Raw genomic sequence first — 18,896 nt, 5'->3', positions numbered from 1 at the left:
TTCATTGCAAGCATTTTCTGTCTATGTGCACGACAACCATACTGTTGAGATCAATCCTCTTATTTTCATTTACAGAAACTAGTGGATGACAAATTATGTGTAACATACAGAGATGGTTCAGCCACTTATGCAATTAGGGAAGGTTCAAAAGGACATACATATTTGAAAGTTGGTCAAATCATAAACAGACGTATTATGGACGGAGACATTCTTTTCATTAATAGGCTACCTAGTACTCATAAAAATTCATTGCAAGCATTTTCTGTCTATGTGCATGACGACCATACTGTTAAGATCAATCCTCTTATCTTCATTTACAGAAACTAGTGGATGACAAATTATATGTAACATACAGAGCTGGTTCAGCCACTTATGCAATTTGAGAAGGTTCAAAAGGGCCAGATTTCTACATCAAGCATCAGTTGCATACATATGATACAGAAGGACAAAAGTATCACCTTCAACATGACTGTCAAACAATTTTCCTCACCAAAAATTCAGATCACAAACCATCATGGCATGTGTCCAATTTTTGTGGAAGCACAAAGTAAATGATTAATACACATTGTGCACAAGATGACCAACCTTGTATACAAATGTCATCTCCGTCCTCATACATTATGCACAAGATGACCAACCTTGCATACAAGGTCATTTTCTCAGCTTAATCTAGGGATGCTAGAGACAACTGAGAAAGATCTCCAAGGAACCTCATGAGCCTCCCCACACCTCAGATTGCATATGGTCATGGTTCAAATGTAAAATGGTAACACAAAAACAAAAAATTAACATCACTATCATACATGGAATTTGACAAAAATGAACTAGGCTCATGTATCATACTTTCAAGGAAAATGTGTACCTCCCTTGTTATGTCAATAGCATAAGAAGGACCTGAAGTCAAGGATTCGTGTACTTGATCAGAGTTCAGAGAAGTTATTAAGAATAGAAACATGACCAAATGACAATAAACCAGCTTATAAAAATAAATGGTTAAGATTTTTAAACAAAATTATCATTATGGTTTCAAGGAGGGTCTATTTATCTCCCCAATGTTGAGTCATCTCAAAAAGAAAAGGATTAGCAAAAAGCCAAAAACCAAACAATAGCATTGCAAAGGACCAGTGCAGTAAAGTCACGGTGAAGACGGCACACAGAGAAATGGAGAAATTACAACGATTGCTTTATATCGGGAGGCAAAGAGCACTAAGTACAATGTAGCTAACAAAGGAGTTTTTTCCTAGAAACATTGTGATTTTAAGACAGAACATTAGGTGAAATAAAGAAATGGCAATTACAGAACCAAATGACACTTACACAGATTTCTTTGGCATTAGACTTCTACTAGTTTGTAGAAAGTCTTATTGTTGCATACATGGAATATTGTTGCAACATTTTCTTAATGATTTGTTTGCAGCACATCCATAGCAGGCTTGGATCAACAGCCTAGCTCACCAAACCATGGACTGTTCTTGCATCTTTTTCTTAACTGTTTTCTTAACTGATGGTCTGAAAATAGACAAAAATGAAAAAGTCGAAACAACAGTCGAAATTTGATGGTGGAGCATGCAGATTTTTAGATTTCCCACCTTCATTTTGCCAATGATACATTCCGTGGCAGACCATTGAATTGGTAAAGTTACTACGAATTTTTTAAGCTAGATTATTTGCATGATCAGCAACACCCTGTCTATCATTACCAGCATCTGCAACCTATCATCCAATACAAATGATGGGAAGTTCGTTGTATTGGATGGAATTATCTATCTTCCTCCAGTTGATCAGAAGGAGATTCTCCAATGTGACTTATAGAGTTGTGGCCCACCTAGATGGAAGGCAAATCTCCTAATTATATCTCAAGCAATTAAAATACTCATGTAGATATCTATCAAACTGACCTTCAGCCTAAAATTCTTATTCAAAAATAAAAAATAAAAAATTGGATGACTTGTAGTAAAATGTGAACCAAAGATACATTTGGGCAAAAACCCTAATATAAGCCTCCAAGAGAATTGGTACCTAAATAGTACAAACGACACAAGAATGTCAGAATTATTTAATTTTCAATCTTTTTTGGTCTAAATTTTTTTTTTTTTTTTTCAAATTATGAGGGATTTCAATTTTTCCATAAATGGTTGCTTCACTACCATGTGGGAAAGATGCACTAGTATGTCCGCATATATAAAGGACACAAACCAGGACATCAAATTTTTTATTTTATCCACTTGGAAATAAATACGACCATGATGAAACTGTCAATTTCCTATGGACAACATTGGAGGGGCCTGGCCATCTGGACAGACCATGTTTATGTATTTGCTTGAAATTAATGGAGCAGACCCGGATGTGCGTCGGAGCTATTCGGATGAGCAGGGGTCCCTGGAAGGTGGGAACCGCTGTTATGACCATGATGAAGCTGTCCATTTCTTATGGACAGCATTGGAGGGGCCTGACCATTTGGATAGGCCGTGTTTATGTATTTGTTTGAAATTAATGGAGCAGACCTAGATGTGCATCGAAGCTATCCAGATAAGCGGGGGTCCCTGGAAGGTGGGAACCACTGTTATGACCATGATGAAGCTGTCCATTTCCTATAGACAACATTGGAGGGGCCTGGCCATTTGGACAGACCGTGTTTATGTATTTTCTTGAAATTAATGGAGCAGACCCGGATGTGCGTCAAAGCTATCTGGATGAGCGGGGGTCCCTGAAAGGTGGGAACCATTGTTATGACTATGATGAAGCTGTCCATTTCCTATGGACAGCATTGGAGGGGCCTGGCCAATTAGAGCAGGTCGCGTTTAAATCTGTATTTGCAGGGACCACACCTTTAACCTAAACCACACCCTAAACCTATAACCTAAACCTATTCTCAATTCCCTAAAGCTATAAACTATAACCTATAACCTAAACCTAAACCTAAACCTAAACTTATAACCTTAGCCTAAACCAAAACCTATAACCTAAACCTTAACTTATAACCTATAACCCAAACTTATAACCTATAACCTAACCTTAACCTAAACCTATAACCTCAACATAAACCTATAACCTAAATGTATTCTCAAATCCCTAAACCTATAACCTATAACCTAAACCTAAACCTTAACCTATTCTCAATTCCCTAAAGCTATAACCTATAACCTATAACCTAAACCTATAACTTAAACCTATATCCTTAACCTAAACCTAAAACTTATAACCTAAACCTAAACAAAAACATATAACCTTAACCTAAACCAAAACCTATAACCTAAACCTAAAACCTAAGCCTATAACCTATAACTTATAACCTATAACCTAAACCAAAACCTATAACCTAAACTTAAAACCTAAACCAAAACCTAAACCTATAACCTAAACCTATAAACTAAACCAATAAACTAAAACCTAAACCTAAAACCTAAATGTATTCTCAAATCCCTAAACCTAAACTTACACCTAATCCTAATCTCAACTCTTTAACCTAAACCTAAAAACTTGAAAACCCTAACCTAAACCCGATCCTAAACCCAAGTAAGACCCGTATCCTAGCCCATACCATTCCATAACTTCCACGGTTCCCTCTAGTCGAATTTCGGCGACCCGGGACGAGTAGATAGCATTGGCGCATGCTCTTGAGTCACATCCTGTAAACCCGAGCCGACTCAAAATGAGACCTAGTCATTTTGACCGCGCCGTCGCCGCGGTTCCGACGATGCGTCTTGTGCGTCAATACGACGCTCAGATTATAAGATCCGGCCCGTGCATTATCTAGGCCGTTGATCCATTGATTGTGGGACCCACCTATCCCTATTGTTGTACTTTCCTAGAAACATTAATTACTATGATGTCACCCTAGGGGTGACATCACCCTACCATATCACCTTACCTTCCCTTTTCCCCATAAGTCAAACCCATTAACTCCCATTACCTCACCATCCCTCTCTCCCATCACTCCCTTACATCATTCTCTCTTTCACTTCTCTCCATTCCAAGCAATCCCTCCATGGAGCAACCCACGTCCATGGCTCCCATGAGAGGATGTCATGTGTGGCCCACCTTTCTACCTCTCATCTCTACCATCAAAGCCTCATCTCAACCGATGAATAACGTTCTTTGGAGCTTTAGAACGCGTTGATGGAAGAAGGAAGAAGAAATCTCGAGGTGGGTGATTTTATTACTTGGTTTGTGTTTTGAGGGCCACATATGTGGGACCCATCTTGATATATGTGTTGTATGGAGGGGCCCATAGTAGTGGGGTCCCTCCTATTTCCACCAATCCTTTTTTTCTTTTCTCTATTTCTCCCTCTCTTTCTCTTTTGGTGCTGGACGTGGGACCCACCAGTCATGTGTGTATTAACCACACCATCCAACCATTGGTGGTCCACCCTGATATCATACATGTGGTGGGGCCCACCTTAAATATACGTGTGATCCACCGTCCAGCGTCCACGAGGTGAAGCGTGAACTGACAGTGTTGTGTACTGACAAGAAAATAAAAGGTGTCAGTTGATTTTTTTCAACTTTGGATGGACTTGGATGGACCACTCCTGTAGGCCCCAAATTGATGTATCAATCCAATCCACGCCGTCCATTATATTACCCATATCATTTTAGGCGTTGAGCCGAAAAATGAAGTCAATACGACTATCTGGCGGGCCATAGCATACGTGGTCCTTGGGCAAGACCCACTGTATTGTATATTAGGCCTTTGAGTGATGCCGTGGCCCCGTTATGTATTTAGCTCAATGTGGGCCATTCCTTAGGGCAATGTTGGTTAGATGTCCAAATTGTGAAGGCTGATTGTTGATGCCAGGTATTATTACCGAGTATGAGTAGTTGACAGCATAGCATTATGATATCTTCCCATACGCATCATCTGCATGTTTGTTATGAGACATGATTGACCATTTCATATGCCATAGTGCCGGTCGTTATGAGACTCCCTGATTGGCGGAGGTTATCACACATGAGCATGCGGCATGCGCAGGATGCATGATTGGTATGTATGACTCATGCATCTCGCATTATGATTCTGTATGCCCTAGCGACATCGGGCCGATAGCCTCCACGGGTATATCGTGGATGGCCAAATGGGACAGGAAATGTTTGGTTCTAGCATACGGGCGCCATAGATGTCCCGGGTGAAAATCCCTAAACCTCCGTGGCCGGAGACGCCCCAACGTCGAGACCGAGTGGATGCATGAGCGCCGAGTGCCGAATACCAGGAGGCCGCGTCTCCCACTGTGTCGTGGTCGGTTGGGAGGGGGTGTGGCCTTACCCGCCAGAGGGTAGGGGGCAATACTAGGCTGAGTTTGACCAGCTCGTGAATGGGTCCGCTATCGACATACCAGATAGGTATTGACAGACTATTGGTAAGGCGGATAGTGAGGTTTCTTACGCTCACTTGGGTTGTGCGGCGGGAGAGGAGCAGTGCCATTTGGAGTGTATTAAACCCCTGATGATCCCATAGATGAACCGTCTTGATATGTGGATTTAGTGAGCAGGAGTTGCATACTCATTCATGCATTCATTCATTCACTATCTACTCGGGTTGGTGGTAAGCAACTAGTTGATACGTGTGCCTTCGCAATGGTCAGGATTTCGGTTGGGGCGCGCGACTAACCTGAGATCAGGAGTCTACCACATTGAGTCTGACTATCCAAATTTAGGTATGGGACTGGTTTGGATAGAAGTCTCTTGTGATGGACCCCATAGCCTACGATACTACGTACTACCATCCCGACTTCACGCTCCAGCATGGTCATTCCATCCGCACCGCATATTGCATTTCATCCGCGGCATACGACATCTTGGGATTCTGTGTTTCTGCATTTATATGGTCTAGATATGGCTGACGTATTTGTGAACACATAAGGAATTATATACCCAATTGCATTTATATGGTTATGTGGTTTAGGTACGACTGATGCTATTTGTGTTACTCATCAGAAATGTATATTGTATTGCATCCTCTACATTTGATATTTGGCTCTTTATGACTCCTCATTTGCGTAGCTGTTATATATTGCGTATATATTGATTGGCTCATGGACTTGTTCGTATTTCCGCTTACTCTGTTATCGTATGATCTATGATCTTGTGAGTATTTCTGTTTACTCAAATAATTCATGATCTTGCTAGTATCTTTGCTTATTCCGATATTGTACGATTTATGGATTACTAGTACTTTCAGTTTGTATGATAATGGCATTGTATTGAATACTTGGTACTTACCTTGTGCACACACTTACACCGCCCTCTAAGCTTTCTATAAGCTTATGCACGACAAATGCGTGCAGGTAGTGTTAGGTTGCAGCAGCGTTGAGCTTGGAGCGTGCAGTTGTATTCTGGAGCTTTGATTTCGATATATGTATTTCCTTTCAGCATTGTATTCAAATGATTATATTAGTGGATATGTGATGATGATGTTGCCTTTATGATTTGGGTATACTTGTGGTTATGCTTATTACGAGATAAATGTACATTGCCAAAAAAAAAAAAAAATCCTCCTTGTAGGATCCCAGGATCGGAATCTAGCGTATGAACGCTAGGATCCGAGGATGGGGTACTACGGAGGCTGTCGGCACCAGATTCGGCAATCAGGATTCCTATAACCTAAACCCGATCCTAAACCCAAACCCAATTTCCTAAACCTAAACCTTAACCTATTCTCAATTCCCTAAAGCTATAACCTATAACTTATAACCTAAACCTAAACATAAACCTTAACCAAAACCTATAACCTAAACGTTAACCTATAACCTAAACCTTTACCTATAACCTATAACTTAACCTAAACCTAAACATAAACCTTAACCAAAACCTATAACCTAAACGTTAACCTATAACCTAAACCTTTACCTATAACCTATAACTTAACCTTAACCTAAACCTAAACCTATAACCTAAAACCTAAACCTAAACCTAAAACCTAAATGTATGGTCAAATCCCTAAACTTAAACCTACACCTAATCCTAATCTCAACTCCCTAACCTAAACCTAAACCTAAACTTGAAAACCCAAACCTAAACCCAATCCCGAACCCGAACCCGATTTCATAAACCTAAACCTTGACCTATTCTCAATTCCCTAAAGCTATAACCTATAACGTATAACCTAAACATGACCTAAACCTATAACCTAAACCTATAACCTAAACCTTAACTTATAACCTATAACCTAACCTTAACCTAAACCTAAACTTATAAACTAAACATATAAACTAAAACCTAAACCTAAACCTAAAACCTAAATGTATTCTTAAATCCTTAAACCTAAACCTACACCTAATCCTAATATCAACTCCTTAGTTTAAACATAAATTTGAAAACCCAAACCTAAACCCGAACCCGAACCCAATCCTAAACCTAAACCTTAACCTATTCTCAATTCCCTAAACCTTAACCTATAACCTAACTTAAAACCTAAACCTATAACCTACACTTATAACCTAAAACCTAAATCTATTCTCAAATCCCTAAACCTAAACCTACACCTAATCCTAATCTCAACTACTTAACCTACACTTAAACTTGAAAACCCAAACCTAAACCCGATCCCGAACCCGAACCCAATTTCCTAACCTAAACTTTAACCTGTTCTCAATTCCTTAAAGCTATAGCCAATAACTATAACCTATAACCTAAACCTAAACCTAAACCTAACGAAATCCTATAACCTAAATCTATAACCTTAACCTAAACCTAAAACCTAAACCTAAACCTAAACCAAAACCTATAACCTTAACCTAAACCAAAACCTATAACCTAAACCTAAACCCATAACCTATAACCCATAACCTAAACCTAAAACCAAAACCTAAACCTATAACCTAAACCTATAAACTAAAACCTAAACATAAACCTAAACCTAAACATAAAACCTAAACGTATTCTCAAATCCCTAAACCTAAACCTACACCTAATCCTAATCTCAACTCCCTAACCTAAACCTAAACCTAAACTTGAAAACCCTAACCTAAACCCGATCCTGAACCCGAACCCAATTTCCTAAACCTAAACCTTAACCTATTCTCAATTCCCTAAAGCTATAACCTATAACCTATAACCTAAACCTAAACATAAACCTTAACCAAAACCTATCACCTAAACATTTACCTATAACCTAAACCTTAACCTATAACCTATAACCTTAACCTAAACCTAAACCTATAACCTAAAACCTAAACCTAAACCTAAAACCTAAACCTAAAACTTAAAACCTAAACTTAAACCTATAACCTAAACCTATAAACTAAAACCTAAAACCTAAATGTATTCTTAAATCCCTAAACTTAAATCTACACCTAATCCTAATCTCAACTCCCTACCCTAAACCTAAACTTGAAAACCCAAACCTAAACCCGATCCCGGACCCGAACCCGATTTCCTAAACCTAAACCTTGACCAATTTTCAATTCCCTAAAGCTATAACCTATAACCTAAACCTAAACCTAAACCTAACCTAAACATATAACCTTAACCTAAACCTAAAACCTAAACCTAAACCTAAAGCAAAACCTATAACCTTAAGCTAAACCAAAACCTATAACCTAAACCTTAACCTAAAACCTATAACCTGTAACCTAAACTTATAACCTATAACCTAACCTTAACCTAAACCTATAACCTAAACCTATAAACTAAAACCTGAACCAAAACTTAAAACCTAAATGTATTCTAAAATCCCTAAACGTAAACCTACACCTAATCCTAATCTCAGCTCCCTAACTTAAACCTAAACCTAAACTTGAAAACCCAAACCTAAACCCGATCCCGAACCCCAACCTGATGTCCTAAACCTAAACCTTAACCTATTCTCAATTCCCTAAAGCTACAACCTATAACCTATAACCTATAACCTAAACCTAAACCTAACCTAAATCTATAACTTAAACCTATGACCTTAACCTAAACCTAAGACCTAAACCTAAACCTAAACCAAAACCAAAACCTATAACCTAAACCTATAACTTTAACCTAAACCTAAACCTAAAACAAAACTTATAACCTTAACCTAAACCAAAACCTATAACCTATAACCTAAACCTAAACCAAAACCAAAACCTATAACCTTAACCTAAACCTAAACCTTAACCTATTCTCAATTCCCTAAAGCTATTACCTATAACCTATAATCTTAACCTAAACTTAAACCTAAAACCTAAATGTATTCTCAAATCCCTAAACCTAAACCTTAACCTGTTCTCAATTCCCTAAACCTTAACCTATAACCTAACTTAAACCTAAACCTATAACCTACACTTATAACCTAAAACCTAAATGTATTCTCAAATTCCTAAACCTAAACCTACATCTAATCCTAATTTCAACTCCTTAACCTAAACCTAAACTTGAAAACCCAAACCTAAACCCAATCCTGAACCCGAACCCGAATCCCTAAACCTAGATCTTAACCTATTCTCAATTCCCCAAAGCTATAACCTATAACCTAATTTAAACCTAAACCTATAATTGACACTTATAACCTAAACCTAAACCTATAACCTAAATGTATTCTCAAATCCCTAAACCTACACCTACACCTAATCCTAATCTTAATTCCTTAACCTAAACCTAAACTTGAAATCCCAAACCTAAACCTGAACCCGAACCCGAACCCGATTTCCTAAACATAAACCTTAACCTATAACCTAACTTAAACCTAAATCTAAACTTATAACCTAAACCTAAAACCTAAATGTAATCTCAAATCCCTAAACCTGAACATAAAACCTAAATGTAATCTCAAATCCCTAAACCTAAACCTACACCTAATCCTAACCTCAACTCCCTAACCTAAACCTAAACCTAAACCTAAACTTGAAAACTGAAACCTAAACCCGATACCGAACCCGAACCAAAACCTGATTTCTTAAACCTAAACCTTAACCTATTCTCAATTCCCTAAAGCTATAACCTATAACCTAAACCTAAACATAAACCTAAATCTAAACCTAAACCTTAACCTAAACCTAAACCTATAACCTTAACTTAAACCAAAACCTATAACCTAAACCTTAACCTATAACTTATAACCCATAACCTATAACCTAAACTTATAATATAAAACCTAACCTTAATCTAAACCCAAAACCTAAACCTAAACCTATAACCTAAACCTATAAGTGTAGGTTATAGGTTTAGGTTTAGGTTAAGGTTGTTTTTCTTTTCATTTGTCTAGATCACCTCTCATATGTTCTTTCTCTTTTCATTTGTTTTTTTCCATAAGATTGTTTGTGTTTGGATGGATGCAGAATATGTTTGGATGAATGTAGTTTATGTCTGGATGAATTTACGTAGTTTGGGTTTAGATGGATGTGAATGTGAATGTGATGAAATATATTATATAATAGGTGTATATTAGGAAGAATATGATGAATTATATTCTAACAGGTGTATATCAGGAAATTTGAGATGGAATAATTTTTTTTAAAAAAAGAGACTTACCTGCAAAATATTTCGTAGGTAAAAGTGTTTTTTAGCGACGCATATTTTCGTCGCTAAAAGTCCTATCCAGGTTTTTAGCTACGAACATTTTCGTAGCTAAAAGTAATCCATTAGATTTCTAAAGCCATTAGCGACGAAAATATTCGTTGCTAAAAGTCTCATCCAGGACTTTTAGCTACGAAAATTTTCGTAGCTAAAAGCAATCCATTCCAATTTTTTGAAAATTTATTTGCAGCCTTTAGCGACGAAAATACTCATCGCTAAAAGTCTCATCCATGATTTTTCGTAGCTAAAAGTAATCCATACCAATATTTTGAAATTTTGTTTGCAGCCTTTGGTGACAAAAATATACGTCGTTAAAAGTTGCCTTTGGCGATGAAAATTTTCGTCGCCAAAAGTCTCATCCCTGATTTTTAACTACGAGAATTTTCGGAGCTAAAAGTAATCCATTCCAATTTTTTAAAAATTTGTTTGTTGCCTTTGGCGATGAAAATTTTCATCGCTAAAAGTCTCTTCCAGGGTTTTTAGCTACGGAAATATTCGTAGCTAAAAGTAATCTATTTGAATTTTGGAAAAAATTGTTTTTACCCTTTAGCGACGAAAATTTTCGTCGCTAAAAGTCTCATCCATGATTTTTAGCTACGAAAATATTCGTAGCTAAAAGTTTAAACTTTTGGCGACAAAAATTTATTTCGTCACTAAAAACCCTCTTTCTTGTAGTGTATTATTAAACTCCTCATTATCATTTATGGTAATGGTGTGCACCCAAACGGCCAACCACGCATGAGACCTGTATATAATGCTCCAACAACTTAAGGGCTTAAACTATAAATTCTCTAACAACTTAAGAGCTTAAACTATGAATGCTCTAACAACTTGAAAGCTTAAACTGTGAATGCTCTAACAACTTAAGAGCCTAAACTATAATTTCTCCTTGAGCCCAACCCTTAATTGGTGGTAAACTATAATTGCTCCTTGAGCCTAGTCAAAGTCAAGTCCAGTCAAAGTCAAGTTCAGTCAAAGTCAGGTCTAGTCAAAGTATGTCCAGTCAAAGTTATATTCGCTATAAAACCTTAAGAGCTTAAACTATGGCACAAAGTTGACATAACTAAATTCTAAAACAATGAATACAACAAATGTAATGCAAAGTACACTAATAAGCATGGAAAATGAAATGACTAAATCATTGTCATATTACATATCGCAAAGAAAGGGAACGTGCAGTTCAAATCATTATACATTATAATTACTTTAAAGTCATCAATACAATGATTATTTCAGAATTGTCAACAATTATTCTGAACTATTAATATATTTTGAATTTATCAATACTTCATGAAATTGGATTGGAAAGTTGTGATATCTTGAGATATTAATTCTAATTAATTTAGTAGGAAAGATTATCACCCGAAATCCTATATTATACAGACCATGAATAAATGAGACATTCTCAGAGATTGTTGTAGCTGGAATATCATTAAAGAACAATTCCCTAACCAAAGAGCTCAAAGAAGGAGTTGTTAGAGCTGATCGAGGAGATTGTTGCAGCAAGAGTAGCATTAAAAGACAGTTTTCTAATCAAGTTGCTCAAAGATCGAGTCACCACAGTTGTTACAGAGGCAAGTTTCGATGAAAAGGGAATTGCACGAATAAGGGAATCAAAACTGTGGAGGATGCAATTGCGCCCCTATTCATAGAAAAGCGTTCTACCTGATTAATTGTTATGAAGATAAAATTCTTTCATTGCCGCCGTTATCCTCCCTATCGAAGCATTCACTCAGTGCTTTTAACTGGGGCATGCAATTTTCCATTTAAGCACGATCATCTAGTCATCATTCAAGTATAATTCCTTCTAGCATGATTCTCTATTTGGAGGTGACCATCCAGTAATCCTTCAACCGTGATTCATTCAAGCTCGAGTCCTTCGACCATGATTTATTTGACAACAGTCCATTCGAGTACGATCCTTCGTCTAAGCGTGATTCCTCAGTCTTCCATTCGAGCTCGACTCTTAAGTTCTCTATTCAAGCGGCACTTCTTCGGTATGCGATCAGATCTACCTTCATGAAGTATTATCTATCGTGAAAGGAATTCTATGCAGAAGAAGATTGATCCTTCATTTGATTTTCATAAACCAATCAAAGAAGGATCAAAGGGTCATCTGTTAGGATACAAAAAATACTCTAAATCTCTCTCCTGGAAGTCCCATTGCGCGGCCCCCTCTCTCTAGATCTCTCATTGCGTATGCCCCCCCTCTCTCTGGATCTCTCATTGCGTGGCGCTCTCTCTCTCTCTCTCTGGATCTCTCATTGAGCACCCTGCCCCCTCTTTCTCTTGATCTCTCATTGCGCGGATCCAGTGTCCTCCTTGTTGCATGGATCTAGTGGCCTCCTTATTGCGTTGCCTTACTTTCCCAGCCTGCCTTAGCTGTTACGTGCCCAACTCTCTATCTTGGAAGACCTGTTGCATGGAATTCCCCTATTGCACGGAAGTGGGTGTCACACGTGCGTAAGGTCTATAAATAATCCCCTCTCCTCATTAGAAAAGCATCAGAAGTTTAGGAGCTTCCGAAGTGGAGAAGCAGGGAACCAAGTCACTCGCGCAACCAAACCATCCGCACAACCAAACCTACCATGTAACTAGTCTGCCCGTGTAATGGGTTCCCCTCTATGTTGGTGGCCTTCCACAATTACAATAATGAATTTTTTTTAGTAGTGTTATTGCATGGCTTAGCAGGACTTGTTCGTGACTTCTCTTTATGTGTATACATTATATACATATTGATGTAGAAACAAGAGATTTCAAGTCTGCACAACCCTATTGTCACTATGACAGACGTTTTTTAAGCCGAAATGCTGCCAAACTTGCTATTAACTTGTTTTTCTTTTCTTTTAATGTACCTTCTTTTAGAATCAAGGGAAACACGAGGATCTAATTGAAACTCAGAATTAATAAATTCTATGATGATGAATCTTCTTCTATTTTTCTTTGTTATTATTGAATGATAATTTTTCTATCAAAATACATTCGTTTCTTGTCGAAATAGTGTGAAAGTCATCGATAGAAAAATCAAAAGCTGTATAGTATAGGTTGAGCCATGAGACAAGTTTTTGTTTAGGTTTTGGTTATCCTAAATGTTCTTTGGGTCATCAATGTTATGATAAAAGTAGATAACTGAACCTTTCATTGGGATAAGTCTAGAATTCACTATGCACTCATGAAACTTAATATTTAGAATTTTTCTAATTATAGGATTGATGCTTTGAACTTGATTAGGACATTTAGAAGGTGTTAAAGTTTAGGAGAAAGTAGTACTCAACATTAATGTATATTATATTTCTATAATCTAGATTGTTTTTAGAACCACTTGAGCTTATGAAAATTATTCATTTAAAAAAAAATATCTTTCACATGTTTTCCTCGGGACTAGCAAAATGGTGGTTGGGGGATGTGTTGAGACTTAAATATTGCATATTTTACCCTTCAATTACATTAGTTCTCCTAGCATTTAAGTGTTAATTTGATTTAATTGTATACATTTTCGTCATGCGATGTGATTCAGAAGCATATGATGAATATGTGCTTAAAATGATGGATTCATATATCAAAAGAAGATAATAAAGAATTAGATCTATGGAGGACAATATTGAAGAATTGAAGTACCAAAGATACAAGGAAATCAAGTAAAGAAAGAAGAAAATCGAAGATTTAAAGTGAAGGCACTAAGGAAAAGGAATCCTGAAAATTTAGGGCTAGAAAATTTGTATTATGAAATTTCAGGGCCAAAAAGACAAAATCCTAAAGAATTGCAGAAACAACCCTTCAGTGCCATCGAGGACATGTTTGATGCCGTCGAAGGTAACTTTAATCCCATTAAGAAAATCATGAATTTTTCAAATTAGTTAGTGGACACTTTTTTCGATGTCATTTAGGGAGCTTTGATGTAATTGAAGGTGCCATTGAAGGTGCGTGCGACTATATAATTCAAATTCAGTTTGCAAACTTTTTTAAAGCAGTGTGAAAGATTGCATTTTAAAACTATGTAAAGGGGTGCCTAGGATATTCCAAATCATCTTATAGGGTTTACAAATGAAGAGAATGCTTGGGTGGAGTGCCGACAACGTTCTTCCGCTTTGATTTCTTTATAGGTTTTAGTTGATGTTTTAGTTTTTCTTTTATTTTTGAGTTAGCTATAAGTAGTTAATCTCTTAGTTAAGGTTAAGGGATGAAGCCTGTAATTAATTTCAGTATTTACTTTATTAGATTCAATTACATTATTTTAATCAATGATATTAGATTGATTTTATTTTATTTTACTTTGAAGTATTTGAGTTGTTTATGTCTAGATTTGTTGTGCACTCTAGGTATAATAAATACTTTGATTTAACAATTGTTTAGGTTAAATTAGAGAAGGAATCAATCTCTATAATTGATTGATCTATTATTGCTTATGAGTGCTTTTAGATACTTTTGGCTCCTTGTGATTGATATCCGAATACTTTATGAGAGAATCAATCTATTGAAATAATGTTCTTATTAACGTTTATGAATGGTTTAACTAAATCATATTCTGATTGGATAAGATATGACTTCGATTCCAATTGAGTTATCTATTGAATCAGTAAATCAAATTTGAGATTGCTATGAGTGGATTCTTGGATCCTTAGACTTTTATTTAATTGTTTTAAAACTCTTTCTTAAATTGTTGGATTAAAAACTCAAACCAACACATTAGACTTAGATTAGTTCTAGACAATGTTTCCCATTCCCTGTGGATTTGACCTTGGTCTCACCGAGTAATTACTACTTCACAACCATGCACTTGGGGTTCATGAACACACCTTATCCAATGGTCATTCCTCATGCAGCACAGGCCCTAAACCCTGAATAACCGCCTAAACACCCCAACTAAGAGAGTCCACCAAGCTCGCAATAGCTACTTGGTTGGGACAACATTATAGGGCTCATCCGGGAGAACAAAGTGCAATCAAACGACCGACGAGTGGTTCGAATGACCTAAAGAAAACCATACCTTGAGTGAGTCGACTAAAATTGTGAGCTCCCAATATGTTTCATGTTTCCATAGTTTTCATTGTTTTTAGGAGACAACAAGACCTCCACAATTGAACCTATAGGCCGTTTCACCATCTAATGCAGTGAAGCATCTTATAATAACTCCCTGAGCTCAAATTAATTAGGAATTCCTTAATAGGGGCTCACTACAAGAAAACTGGCCTTTACCGGCGGTCAAAACCACCGGTAAAGGCCTAGAAAACCGCCAGCAAAGCCTTTGCCTGCAGTTTGCTAATAGCCGGTAAAGGCTTTACCGGCAGTCATGTTCCCTTTATTGGCGGTTGTGCTGGCTACCGCTGCATGTGGGATTTATTTACGATTGTCCTGGCCGCCGCTTCATGTGGGATTTACCAACAGTTTGTACGATAGGTTGTGGTATTTGAATTTTTGGCTCTTATCCATGTGGGACTGATTTAACTTTACTAACACTTCAATTAGCATTTAGGTTCCTAATTCCATAATGCGTATGCATTTGTAAATGCATCTATATTTGTGATTTGGTTTTTATTTTTTCCCCTATGCCTTACTGGTTAAGGTCTCTTTTCCATTGCCTATGGCACCTTCATGTTGCCTGCAGTTTCGGATGTACAGGCTCATTAGATTGCAAACATTTAGTTTATGATATATATATATATATATATATATATATATATATATATATAAAAGAGGAAATGGCACAAAATAGATGCCCGACTCATAGTGAGTCCCATTTTTTGAGTTCTGCCTCTCCAACTCATAAATTGATGGACCTTATCATTGACCCTTTTGGTCAAGGCCCACCTGATGACTTTTGGTCAAGGCCCACTTGATTTCACATTCCTCTCAGGAAGTCGATAGTGCCTAGTGATTGTTTTCCTATAAAAAGTAAAATAAAATACATGCCTATGTGGCCCTTTCACATGCATCGAGCTGCTGCGAATAATATTTACAATAATAAATCGAATTTAGTTTCAAAAAATAAATAAATAAATAAATAAAATCCATTAATCTATAGCTCCCATTCATCCATGCCTAAAAACTGCAAAACAAAATAGCGACAAGAAATTAATTGGTATCAGAGTTAAAAGCAATATTGGAATTCAACTCAATATTGCATCAAAATACATATTAAAGCAATCGAAAACTTACTTATTTCCAAGAACCGAATGAAGGTTGACAATGATCCGCTCTTCTTCACTGGAGAATTTTCCACACCTCTTCAGGTCCGTGAGCTTCGGGAGAGCTCTCCAACTTCCATGATCATGCTTCTCAATGTAGTCCACAAGCCTTTGATCTTCTTCTGAGGTCCATGGATCCTTCTTCACACCATGTTCTTCACAACAAGGAGACCTCCCCATTACAACTATGGCTAGAGAAATCAATGAAAATGATGAAAAAAAAAGAGAGATAAGAAAATCCCTTGATTTCTTTGGCTTTTCTCAAACTGATCTGAGATTAGGAAAAGCAAGATTAGTGTGGGAAATCCAATTTCGCTTTGTGATTTTTATAGCCCATCACTGTTGCAGTTTCTACAAGTTTTTGTGTATGGGAGACAGTGGCCATGACCCATGTCATTTCATATATTGTAATTTTATATTTTTATATTGGAGGTTTGCTAACTCCACATGCTTAAGGGCCCTAAATATCCACACACGAGCATACAAAACATGTGTGAAATCTGAGCTTTCTATAAGGTTAGAAATGGATATTTTGCCTAAAAGATAAGATGATTTCTCTCTTCATGTGGGTATAGCGTATAAAGTATAGATTGGCCGTTAATGATTTTCTTCATGAGATGTTGAATAGCATGATGTTTTATTTAATAAGATCTAAACAGTCACATTATAGGAAGCTCAAATCTCACACGTCAGATTATGACATCATAGGACTCGTATGATGTACGCCCTAGACTTTTGCAGAAGTAGCAGACTTTAAAAAATATATATATTCAATTCCAGGAGGTTAAACTTTAATCAGATCAAAGATTGTTGCTCATAAGTCATGATACACTTACTGAGGAGCTGAACTTATTCAGAATCATCTCAAGCACATCCATATCTTGTAACCACTGCTTTGAGTCCATATAATTGGAATAAATATGTTCATCAGCAAACATCGTTCGTATTAAGACCTGTTTGGCAAGGGAAAGAGGGTGAAATGGGTTTTAGGGACTTACAAAACTATAAAACAAGAATATTCAATTCCGGACAAGCATCAGTCTTGAATCAAGGTTAGAAGGATAAAGAAGGGATGGATCATGCAATGAGGATACCAACTGCAACCTGAGCAATATATCCAACATAGAACCACTATACACATGAAATTGGGCTCATAAGTAAAGGAAAGCAGAACATTACACCTATCAATGAAACATCTGATTGTTGCATTCTAGCATTCTATTCCAAATCTTGTAACCTCTTCTCAGTGTGATCTACAACATCAACCTTCTGTCCGAAAAGTCCCAGGAAACCATTACGTTGAAATTTTTGCCTAGGTCTTGATTTTAAATGCGCAAGTTATTTATACAGCTTCTCTGCATCACTGTGAAAAGAACATCAACTTGGCTGATAATGAGTTAATGTGACTAGAGTCTAGACAAATATAAACAATGAGCCAAACAAGGAAATGTTTAAACTACAATAAACCTATCTGTATAATATCCGAAATACCTAAAATTCAATGTCTAACAATCCCCACAGGACCCCAACCTGTTTCTGTGAGCAGCTAGGTCCAAATTTCACTGGGAAAAATAGGATCTTTAGGACCAATCTGCAAATTTCATGTATCCATGATGGGCCTTTGATTCAAATGTTCTGGAATGACGTTCCAGTGCAAATGGGATTCTCAAATCCCAACTAAAGTATGGTATAATTCCTAGGTATGAAAGCTCTTAGTCCACTTTACCCTGATTTTTTTTCTTTTTTTTTAAATTTTATTTTGTATTTCTAGGGCCCTCATGCAATGGTTTCTATGTGATGACAATCTACACAACTTGCATGGCAAGCCTGATAAAAAAGGGTTAAGAAAGAAGCCCGATTAATTTTATCATGACAAAGGAAAAATGATTGGCCATATCTAAACTGTGTACCTAATTTAAACATGATCCTTGGTTGTCAAATGGGAGTTGGAAATGATACTGGTTGGGACATTTACCATTGCTGTAGGCATTTCCAGGGACTGCTACCCCATTAGAAAGATGTTGGTCACATCTTTGAAAAACAATCCACTCTATCAAATATGAAAAGGAAAAAACACTGAAAAATAAAAAAGAGAGCAGGTTGTTAGTGGCTATTCAAAACGAGATACAATTTAGAGAGATAAATGATGGTCCAAGCTCAGAGTAGAAATTTTAATTAAATCAGGGCTAAGCCCGTTATTGGGTCATTATCATAGGCCCAAGCCTAAGCCGT

The 18,896-nt window shown here is 36.9% G+C and overlaps 1 long non-coding RNA gene across 1 annotated transcript; it reads right to left on the bottom strand.

Annotated features, from left to right (window-relative positions):
• Nucleotides 1–16,191: 16,191 nt before the first annotated feature.
• LOC131228637 (uncharacterized) lies at nucleotides 16,192–17,591 on the bottom strand. Its single transcript, XR_009163035.1, has 2 exons — nucleotides 16,636–17,591; nucleotides 16,192–16,525 (listed from the first exon to the last, which is right to left on the bottom strand). It is a non-coding gene; the product is annotated as an uncharacterized LOC131228637 (long non-coding RNA).
• Between the last annotated feature and the right edge of the window lie 1,305 nt (nucleotides 17,592–18,896).

Source organism: Magnolia sinica, chromosome 2, assembly GCF_029962835.1.
Source record: "Magnolia sinica isolate HGM2019 chromosome 2, MsV1, whole genome shotgun sequence".
Lineage (NCBI taxonomy): Eukaryota > Viridiplantae > Streptophyta > Magnoliopsida > Magnoliales > Magnoliaceae > Magnolia > Magnolia sinica.
This window is presented reverse-complemented; position numbering and strand designations above follow the sequence as displayed.